The sequence below is a fragment of the Gopherus flavomarginatus genome, chromosome 1, assembly GCF_025201925.1.
Source record: "Gopherus flavomarginatus isolate rGopFla2 chromosome 1, rGopFla2.mat.asm, whole genome shotgun sequence".
Taxonomy (NCBI): domain Eukaryota; kingdom Metazoa; phylum Chordata; order Testudines; family Testudinidae; genus Gopherus; species Gopherus flavomarginatus.
The window spans coordinates 152,665,552-152,675,257 of NC_066617.1; the positions used below are offsets into that span (position 1 = coordinate 152,665,552).

Here is a 9,706-nt window from a genome sequence, read left to right on the forward strand (position 1 = left end):
TAAGCTATCTTTGACTTTCTGCAATAATAAAGACTCTTTTCAAAGCCAAGAATTCATTTATTGAAAAGAAAATAACTTTATTGACAGACACACAACTTTTTGGGAACCTAAAAGGGCAGGGGGTGTGTGGTGGGGAACTGTACAATCACAGGTTTGTATATGTCCTGTCTGGAGTGCTGTGCAATGACTGCTGCACTTCAAGATGCCTATACTGCATGGTGATGGGGGTTGAGTGAAGAGGGTAAGGGTCGTAGTTCTCAGGGCTGGTTGATGAACGTACAGGTGTTGGAGGCAGCCGGTGGTGGTAAGAACCTGGATGCTGGGGAAGGGGGTTTGGAGCTGACATCGGGGCACAAGGGAAAGAGCTTTGGGATGGGGGTGGGGGCGGCGTGGTAGTGCTCTGCCTGCATGGCTTCAAGCGCCTGGATAGAGTCCGCTTGGCGCACCAGGATGCTTATCAGCTACTTTGTGCTTTTCTTCCTGGCCGCTGCGTTTCTCTGGCAGATCCTGCTTTCCCTTTCCCTCCAGTCCTGCACTTTTTGATTCTCTCTGGCAGAGTGATCCATAACTGCTTGCAGAAGGTCGTCTTTGCTTTTTCGTGGCTTCTTCTGGAGGTTTTGTAGTCTTTGAGCTGTTGATAACACGGGCAGCTGAGAACTCAAGGTTGCTTGTGGAAAGACAAAAAAGGCAACACTTAACAGAGGCAGCATTGTTTGTATCTCAAATAGTTATTCCCACACAGTGAAGGAGTTTACAGTCTTCACTTTAGCATAATTTTCCCATACCAAAGAGAGCGCAAATAACCCACAGGAGCCCCGAAATGGTGAGTAACTGATTGCTTCAGGGCTGTACTGTCCTCGGGATTTCTGTGCATTGGGGAAAGCAAATAGCTGCAGGGGGCACCTACACTGAACACTTTCCCAACATTTTCCACAGGAGTTGATCCTGGAAGATATCTCGCTGCTGCGGATCACCTGGGAAGGGGGACTGATTGCTTCAGGGCTGTACTGGGGTTTCTGTTTGCTGGGGAAAGCAAACAGCTGTAGGGGGCATCTACACTGAACAGTTTCCCAACATTTTCCACAGGAGTTGATCCTGGAAGATATCTCGCTGCTGCGGGTCACCTGGGAAGAGTGAGAGGGTCTTCTACAGCAATGCGGATTCCGCCCTGGCCCCTATGCAGCTTGCCTGTGTGCAGCAATGGTCCCCCACCTCTCGCGGCACAGTGGTGCGGACGCGTTAGCCTGACTGGGACAAGGACCACAGTGGCTCTCCCAAGAAACTTGTGCAAGCACATTGCCCACGCTCTGGCTGAAACGTTTGAAGAGATTACCGAGGCCAATTACCGCGACGTGATAGACCACATCAATGGGCTATTCCACATCTAGGCATGCATGCATGCAGCCCTAACCCTCCTTCCTCTCCTGAAACATTTCCATCCTGAAAATAAAAGCCGCTTACAGGGCACCCGCTCCTCTGCTTGCCCTTCACCAAGTACCGGCTGCTTCGACTGGCTGCCTTCCTCTTGGCTTGAGAAGAGCTCCTGGCTGCATGCCTCCTGGGACTCCGGGGTCTCCGCTCACCCCAGTACCCTCACTCTCGGTTTCCTCCTGCCCCTCTCCTCCTCCCCTCCCCCGCTCTGAAGTGTCCATCGTGGTCCTCGGATTGGTGGTGGGGTCACCCCCAAGTATCACTTCCAGCTCTTTGTAAAAATGGCAGGTCATGGGAGCAGTGCTGGAGCGGCAGTTTCCCTCGTGGGCTCTGCAATAGGCACTCGGCAGCTCCTTCACTTTAATCCTGCACTGCAGCGTGTCCCGGTCATGGCCCCTTTCCAGCATGACCTTTGATATCTGCCCATAGGTATCGTAATTCCTACGGCTGGAGCGCAGCTGTGACTGCACAGCTTCCTCCCCCCCAAACACTGATGAGGTCCAGCAACTCGCCATTGCTCCATGCTGGGGCTCATTTGGTGTGTAGAGGCATGGTCACCTGGAATGATTCACTGATTGCAGTCCACACCTGGCTGAGTAAACAGGAAGGGGATTTTTAAAATTCCTGGGACATTTAAAGGGCAGGTCACCTGAGGCCAGGGCAGTAGAGTTCGAACTGATGAGCAGAGAAGCTGAACAGGCATTCTGGGATACCTCCAAATACCTCTGGAGGCCAATAACAGCGCTTTTGGTGGCCGCACTGGCAGAGCAGCGCTGCATCACCAGCGCTGCAGTCGTTATTCCCCAGGCAGAGGTGGAGTACAGCCAGCGCTGCAGCCAGGGAGATACAGCGCTGGATGTGCCTTGCAAGTGTGGACGGTGAGTGAGTTGCAGCGCTGTAAAGCCACCACCAGTGCTGCAACTCTCCAGTGTAGCCAAGCCCCTAGACACTAACAATCATGAACTGAATAGAAACGCTAGATTTATGGTTTATTACAACAATCTGTAACCTAAAAACAACCCTCTCCCAGTTGTTTCCCCTCCCTGCCTTCATTTCCTCTCTTTGACTGAAGGGGTGTTAATGGGCCACTTCACTGTGAATGGTCCCTTGAAATATGTGTTAACTACTTATACTAAATAAGCTGTTCAAACCTGTATTTAGAAGTGACACTTTAGGCTTGGGGAAAAAAAAATGAGGACTCCTTTTGGCACCTTAGGGCATGGCTACACTTCCAGGTGTAGAGCATTTTGAGTTAAACCAGCCTTCGTGAGCACAGTAGGGAAAGTGCTGCAGTCTGTCCACACTGACAGCTGACAGCGCACTGGCATGGCCACATTAGTAGCTCTTGCAATGGCCACAGAGAGCAATGCATTGTGGTAGCTATCCCAGCATGCAAGTGGCTGCAACTTGCTTTTCAAATGGGGGCGGGTGGGGTGGAGTGTGACAGAGAGTGTGTTGTGTTTATGTGTGGGGAGAGAGAGTGGGTTTTTGTGAGGCTGAGAGCATGTCAGCATGCTGTCTTGTAAGTTCAGACAGCAGAAGACCTCCCCCCCACCTGCCTCTCTCTCACACACAGCATTCCACAGTAACGGCTTGCATGCCGGCTGTCAGAAACAGAGCTTTGAAAGGGCATTTCCGCATTCCTACAGGAGTTCAAAACAATGACAAGAGTGGCCACTTAAGGGGATTATGGGTCGTTTCTGAAGGCCAAACAGAGCGCAGTAATGTAACACCTCATTCACACTAATGCCCATGCTTTGTAGCCAAGGCACAGCAAACATTTTTTCTCTTGTTGAGGTGGAGTACCAGCAGCGCTCTAGCTGCGGAGTCAGAGCACTCTATGTGCCTTGCCAGTGTGGACGGGGAGTGAGCTAGTGCGCACAAGGCTTGTTTTTTGCACACTAACTCGCAAGTGTAGCCAAGTCCTTAGAGACTAACAAATTTATTTGGGCATAAGTTTTCGTGGGCTAGAACCCACTTCATCAGAAAACTTATGCCCAAATAAATTTGTTAGTCTCTAAGGTGCCACAAGGACTCATTTTGTTTTGTTTTTTGCTGATACAGACTAACATGGCTACCACTGAAACCTGTCACTTTAGGCTTGTCTTCACTTATAAGGGCTTGTCTACACGTACATTCTATAGCGCTCTAACTTGCTGGCTTTAAAGCGCTAGTGTGAACAGGCTCCAAGCACTTGGGGCCGTGCTGGGAGCCCGCGGCAGCGCTTTGAAGTTTCTAGAGTAGACGTAGCCTTACAGGGACACAGCTGCACTGCTGTACCACTGTAGCACTTTAGTGAAGACCCTACTACGCCGATGGGAGAGATTCTCCCATCGGCGTAGTTAATCCACCTACCTGAGAGGCAGTAGGTATGTCGGTGGGAGAAGCTGTGCCGTTGACATAGCGCTGTCTACATGGGGGGTTAGGTCAATATAACTATGTCTTGCTGGTGTGGATTTTTCACACCTCTGAGTGCTATAGTTATACCAATATAGGTCTGTAGTGTAGACTTGGCCTTTAAGTTAGTTTCCCAGAACAGAAGAAACGCTCTGTGTGGTTCAAAAGCTTCTCTCTCTCACCAGCAGAAGTTGGTCCAATAAAAGATATTATCTCACTCACCTTGTCTCTCTACACCATTGTGTGGCATAAGATGTAATTCAATCAATCAGCACACTTACTCTCCAGCCAATTTGCATGCAACAGATTCATTGGTTGCACGAAGGAGACTACACAGATAGTGGATTACTTTGACCAACTCCCACAGTTTTTCAAAACCAACTACACAACAACACAGCTTGTGCACACAATAACCTCCAACACACATTGCCTCACACCAAAGCACACACTCCTCACTTGCCACCTGCACAAATCACAACTCTCCCCACACAACACAACCATGCACACCATACACCCAGTACAAACAATAACCTGAAACATCACTCTGAAACCTAGAGTGGGCTGTTGAGTCCATGCGATGTGATGGAAACAGCTCCAAGCATGGCTGAGAGCTCTTTTGTTTAGAATATCATCAGGTTCCATCATCACTGGGATTCTCAGTCAGTTACTGTGCAATTTTTAAGTTCTCAGCCACTTTCAGTTTTTTACACATATAACTTTATGAATTACACCTCTGTGATAGCCAGTCTATCAACTACTAGTATAATACACCCTTGCTGTATAATTTTACTGCAGAAGCCTGGTCCTGTTCTGTTTCATTTCACACACCTCTAGTACTTTCAATTGTCTCACCATCCTGTGGAATATTCCTCTCTGACTGAACAGAAATGTACTTAACCTGGCAGTGTCAAATAGATCAAGAATGGGAGGAATGAAAGCAGACACTTAGGGCTCTTTGTAGTAACTTGTCAAAACAAAAACTGATAAGAAATTGAGAAATGTTTAGTGGGTGGGTATAGGAAACAACAGAGCAGAGTTCACAAGAATGATAAGGCATTGAGTCCGAGTCAAACCTGCCACCTAAGTGATTTTAAATCCTGTGGTTTTGTAATGTGAAAACAAACCTGGATGCCATCCCTCTGCCGGATGTGAGTACTCTGGAAACAAACAACTCCCACTGCAACTCTTTTCTATGCCTATTCCCCTTTTGGGTGGGCACAGTTTCTTCACCTGAGATGCCAGGAACTGGAATTTGCTCTTGAGATTTGAGCAGTTTTACTGAAACTCACTTAAATTAATCTCTTTAATTAAACTCCATTGTTATATTTCAAATTCACTTCTGGTCTCCTTAATATTGTTACTCCAGATATAACCATTTGGCAGTAAAGATGAAATTGCAAGCATTTTAGATGAGGAAGAGGACTCGATAAATCTCTGAAATAAAATAAAAGGAAAAAATCAAATCAATTTTTATTTGGACTTCATTTTAAGCTTTTTGGTATGGTTTTATTAACATTCATTTAACTCAAATGTCTGAGAAACATGTTGGAGAAAAGCTCACCTTGTCAAAGATTCAACATCTGCAATCTTTCAATTAAGGACTGAAGAAGCTCCCAGTCCTCATCTCTGATAACTCCAATGAGTTCTCCAGCAAAGGAAGTGTGATGTTCCCCTCTGGTGTTATCTGGACTGGTGATCTGCTAGGTCACTCCAATCCTTGACTTTAGGAGCCAGCCTTACCCTGCTCTGCTGTGAGAACCCCCACTCTTGGGCTGTTCATGCACAGTCTCTGGTATGTAAGCTGCTCCCAGCTACTTGCAACTGAATGACACTAGCCAATATCTCGGGTCCCAGACACAACTCTAGGAACCTCTGTCTTGCAGTGTCCAATTATGCCCGCTGGACGCTGCAGGCTTATATAAATTTGTTAATTTAACAAAGAAATTGATATTGTCATAAACATACAGATAAGGGTAGCATAAAATCCCTACTGGGCAGCTGTACTGAATCTTTACCTGTAAGGGGTTAAGAAGCTCAAATAACCTGATTAGCACCTGACCAAAAGGACCAATAAGGAAAGAAGATACTTTCAAATCTGAGGTGGCAGCAGGTTTTGTTTGTGCTCTCTTTGTTTGTTCCCTCTCTGGACAGAGAGAGACCAGGCAGGTACAACATCTCCTGAAAACATACCTGAAATGAACCATCTAAAATTACAAAAATTGTAGGTAAGGCAAGGAAATGTGTTACATTATCTTTTGTTTTAGCTTGTGAATTTTCCCTGTGCTAACAAGTAGATTTATTCCTGTTTTGTAACTGTGAAGCTGAGTCCAGAGGAGAGTCCTCTGTGTTTTAAATCTTTTTATTACCCTGTAAAGTTAACCTTCCATCATGATTTTGCAGATATGATTCTTTAATTTTTTTCTTTACAATAAAGTTCTTCTTTTAAGAACCTGATTGATTTTTAGTGTCCTAAAAACCAAAAGGTCTGTGCTCACTTGGTTAACCTATTGGTTATATTATTCTGTTAACCTATATATATATGTATATATATATATCTTTATTCTCACATCTCCCCAGGAAAGGGGGTGAAGGGATTTGGGGGGATATTTCTGAGGAATAGGGAATACAAGTGATCCTTTCCTGAATTTTTGTAAATCACTTGATGGTGGCAGCAATACCATCCAAGGACAAGGAAGGGAATTTGTGCCTTGGGGAAGTTTTTAACCTAAGCTGGTAGAAATAAGCTTAGGGGGTCTTTCATGTGGGTACCCACATCTGTACCCCAGAGTTCAGAGTGGGGAGGTAACACTGACAGATATGTATCAGGCTTGTTATACCAAAAGGAGTCTCTGACACACTTCAAACCAAACACAGTGCTTCAGGTGGAATAAACAAACTAATTTATTAACTATAAAAGATAGATTTTAAGTGATTATAAGTCAAAGCGTAACAAATCGGATTTGGTCAAATGAAATAAAAGCAGAACACATTCTAAGTTAATCTTAACACTTTCAATGCCCTTACAAACTTAGAGGCTTCTCACCACAGGCTGGCTGGTTGCTCTTCTGCCAGGCTCTCCCCTTTGATAAGTGCTTCAGTTACTTGATGTGGTGTGTGTAGATGTAGGTGGAATAGAGAGAGAGAGCAGAGCAAATGTCTCTCCCTTTTATCATGTTCTTTCTTCCCTCTTGACTTTGCCCCCCCACCCCCGCTTCAGAGTCAAGTGAGAATTACCTTATCGCAGTTCCAAACTGACCAAAGGAAAAGGGGGTGACTCTCTTTTAATAGAATCATAGACTTTAAGGTCAGAAGGGACCATTATGATCATCTAGTCTGACCTCCTGCACAACACAGGCCATAGAATCTCACCCACCCACACCTGTATCAAACCCCTAACCTATGTCTCAGCTATTGAAGTCCTCAAATCATGGTTTAAAGACTTTAAGGGGCAGAGAATCCTCCAGCAAGTGACCCATGCCCCATGCTGCAGAGGAAGGCAAAAAAAACCCCCAGGGTCTCTGCCAATCTGCCCTGGAGGAAAATTCCTTCCCGACCCCAAATATGGCGATCAGCTAAACCCTGAGTATGTGGACAAGACTCACCAATCAGACACCCAGGAAAGAATTCTCTGTAGTAACTCAGATCCTACTCCATCTAACATCCCATCACAGACCACTGGGCATATTTACCTGCTAATAATCAAAGATCAGTTAATTGCCAATATTAGGCTATCCCATTATACCATCCCCATCATAAACTTATCAAGCTTAGTCTTGAAGCCAGATATGTCTTTTGCCCCCAGCTATTCCCCTTGGAAGGCTGTTCCAGAACTTCACTCCTCCAATGGTTAGAAACCTTCATCTAATTTCAAGTCTAAACTTCCTAGCGTCCAGTTTATATTCATTTGTTCTTGTGTCCACATTGGTACTGAGCTTAAATAATTCCTCTCCCTCCCTGATATTTATCCCTCTGATATATTTATAAAGAGCAATCATATCTCCCCTCAGCCTTCTTTTGGTTTGGCTAAACAAGCCAAGCTCTTTGAGTCTCCTTTCATAAGACAGGTTTTCCATTCCTCGGATCATCCTAGTAGCCCTTCTCTGTACCTGTTCCAGTTTGAATTCATTCTTCTTAAACATGGGAGACCAGAACTGCACACAGTATTCCAGATGAGGTCTCACCAATGCCTTGTATAATGGTTCTAACACCTCCTTTATCTTTACTGGAAATACCTCGCCTGATGCATCTCAAAACCACATTAGCTTTTTTAACTGCCATATCGCATTGGCGGCTCATAGTCATCCTGTGATCAATCAATACTCCAAGGTCCTTCTCTTACTCTGTTACTTCCAACTGATGAGTCTCCAGCATATAACCAAAACTCTTGTTATTAATCCCTAAATGCATGACCTTGCACTTTTCACTATTAAATTTCATCCTATTACAATTACTCCAGTTTATAAGGTCATCCAGATCTTCCTGTATTATAACCCGGTCCTTCTCTGTGTTAGCAATACCTCCCAGTATTGTGTCATCCGCAAACTTTATTAACACATTCCCACTTTTTGTGCTAAGGTCAGTAGTAAAAAGATTAAGATTGGTCCCAAAACTGATCCCCGAGGAACTCTACTAGTAACCTCCTTCCAGCCTGACAGTTCACCTTTCAGTACGACCCATTGTAGTCTCGCCTTTAATCAGTTCCTTATCCACCTTTCAATTTTCATATTGATCCTCATGTTTTCCAATTTATCTAATAATTCCCCATGTGGAACCATGTCAAATGCCTTACTGAAATCGGAGTAAATTAGATTCATTGCATTTCCTTTGTCTAAAAGATCTGTCAGCTTCTCAAAAAAGAAGATCAGCTTCTACATCTGTAGTATGCAAGGTCTTGGAAAAAAATGTGAAGGAGAAAGTAGTTAAGGACATTGAGGTCAGTGGTAATTGGGACAAAATACAACATGATTTTACAAAAGGTAGATCATGCCAAACCAATCTCGTTTCTTGCGATGCCTCTGATAGTTTCTGCAACTAGGCTTAGGCCAGCGCCCTTTGTTCCTGTGAGGCTGGGCTGGGTTTGTCCCATCCATGCCCTGATGAGGTATGAATTGCCCCTGTGCTTCTGAAGAGTTTTTGTCTGGGCTTGCTTTAAGCCATGAGGATACATTTTCAGCCTCTTAACTATATACATGAAATTATAACCTATAGCATCACTGTAACAATTACTATAACATCACTATAACAACCATTCTCAATGTATCATGAGCCTTCCGAAGACACCCAACATGACAAACTTTGCATTGGATACCACAATCATTTTATAAAGATGAACATGGGGGTGCTGGGTGTTCCCCCGAGGTACAGAGCGTCACAGGAAGGAAGACCAGACTTGATATTCCTAAAATAAAAAACAATCTGAAAAACAAATTATTTAGAAAGAAGAAATGTTCTGACTTTTTTATACATCAAAGAGAAGCAAAAAAAAAATTTTTAATTTTATTCATTTATTTATTGTTTTATTTGCAGATTACTTTTAACAATTCAATTCACAGTGAACAAAAGGTTGTCATGTGCAAAGCCTCAAACTAGCTTCTGTTTGTTTCACTGTTTGAGGATCAGACATTTATTGCAGAGAGATGCAGATTTAAAGAATTCCAGTGTTGACAGCATCCAAAATGGGAACATACGAATACAAAAGACAAAATGTGACTGCCATCACAGCAGCCACCCCTGAGACCAGGCAGACAAAAACTATGGTCATCACTGGGGAATGAACTCTAGGTGTTCAGCACCAAATGCACAAACTCCCACCACTTGTGCTAACACAATACATCTGTTAGCTGTAGGAAGTAGCTGGATGTTATAGTCACTGCCAGCC

At 44.4% G+C, this 9,706-nt stretch overlaps 1 long non-coding RNA gene across 1 annotated transcript; it reads right to left on the minus strand.

The window, feature by feature from the left end:
- LOC127047255 (uncharacterized) lies at positions 1–9,337 on the minus strand. The gene is made up of 4 exons (XR_007773362.1): positions 9,137–9,337; positions 7,431–8,718; positions 5,118–5,262; positions 1–667 (listed from the first exon to the last, which is right to left on the minus strand). It is a non-coding gene; the product is annotated as an uncharacterized LOC127047255 (long non-coding RNA).
- Positions 9,338–9,706: the final 369 nt, after the last annotated feature.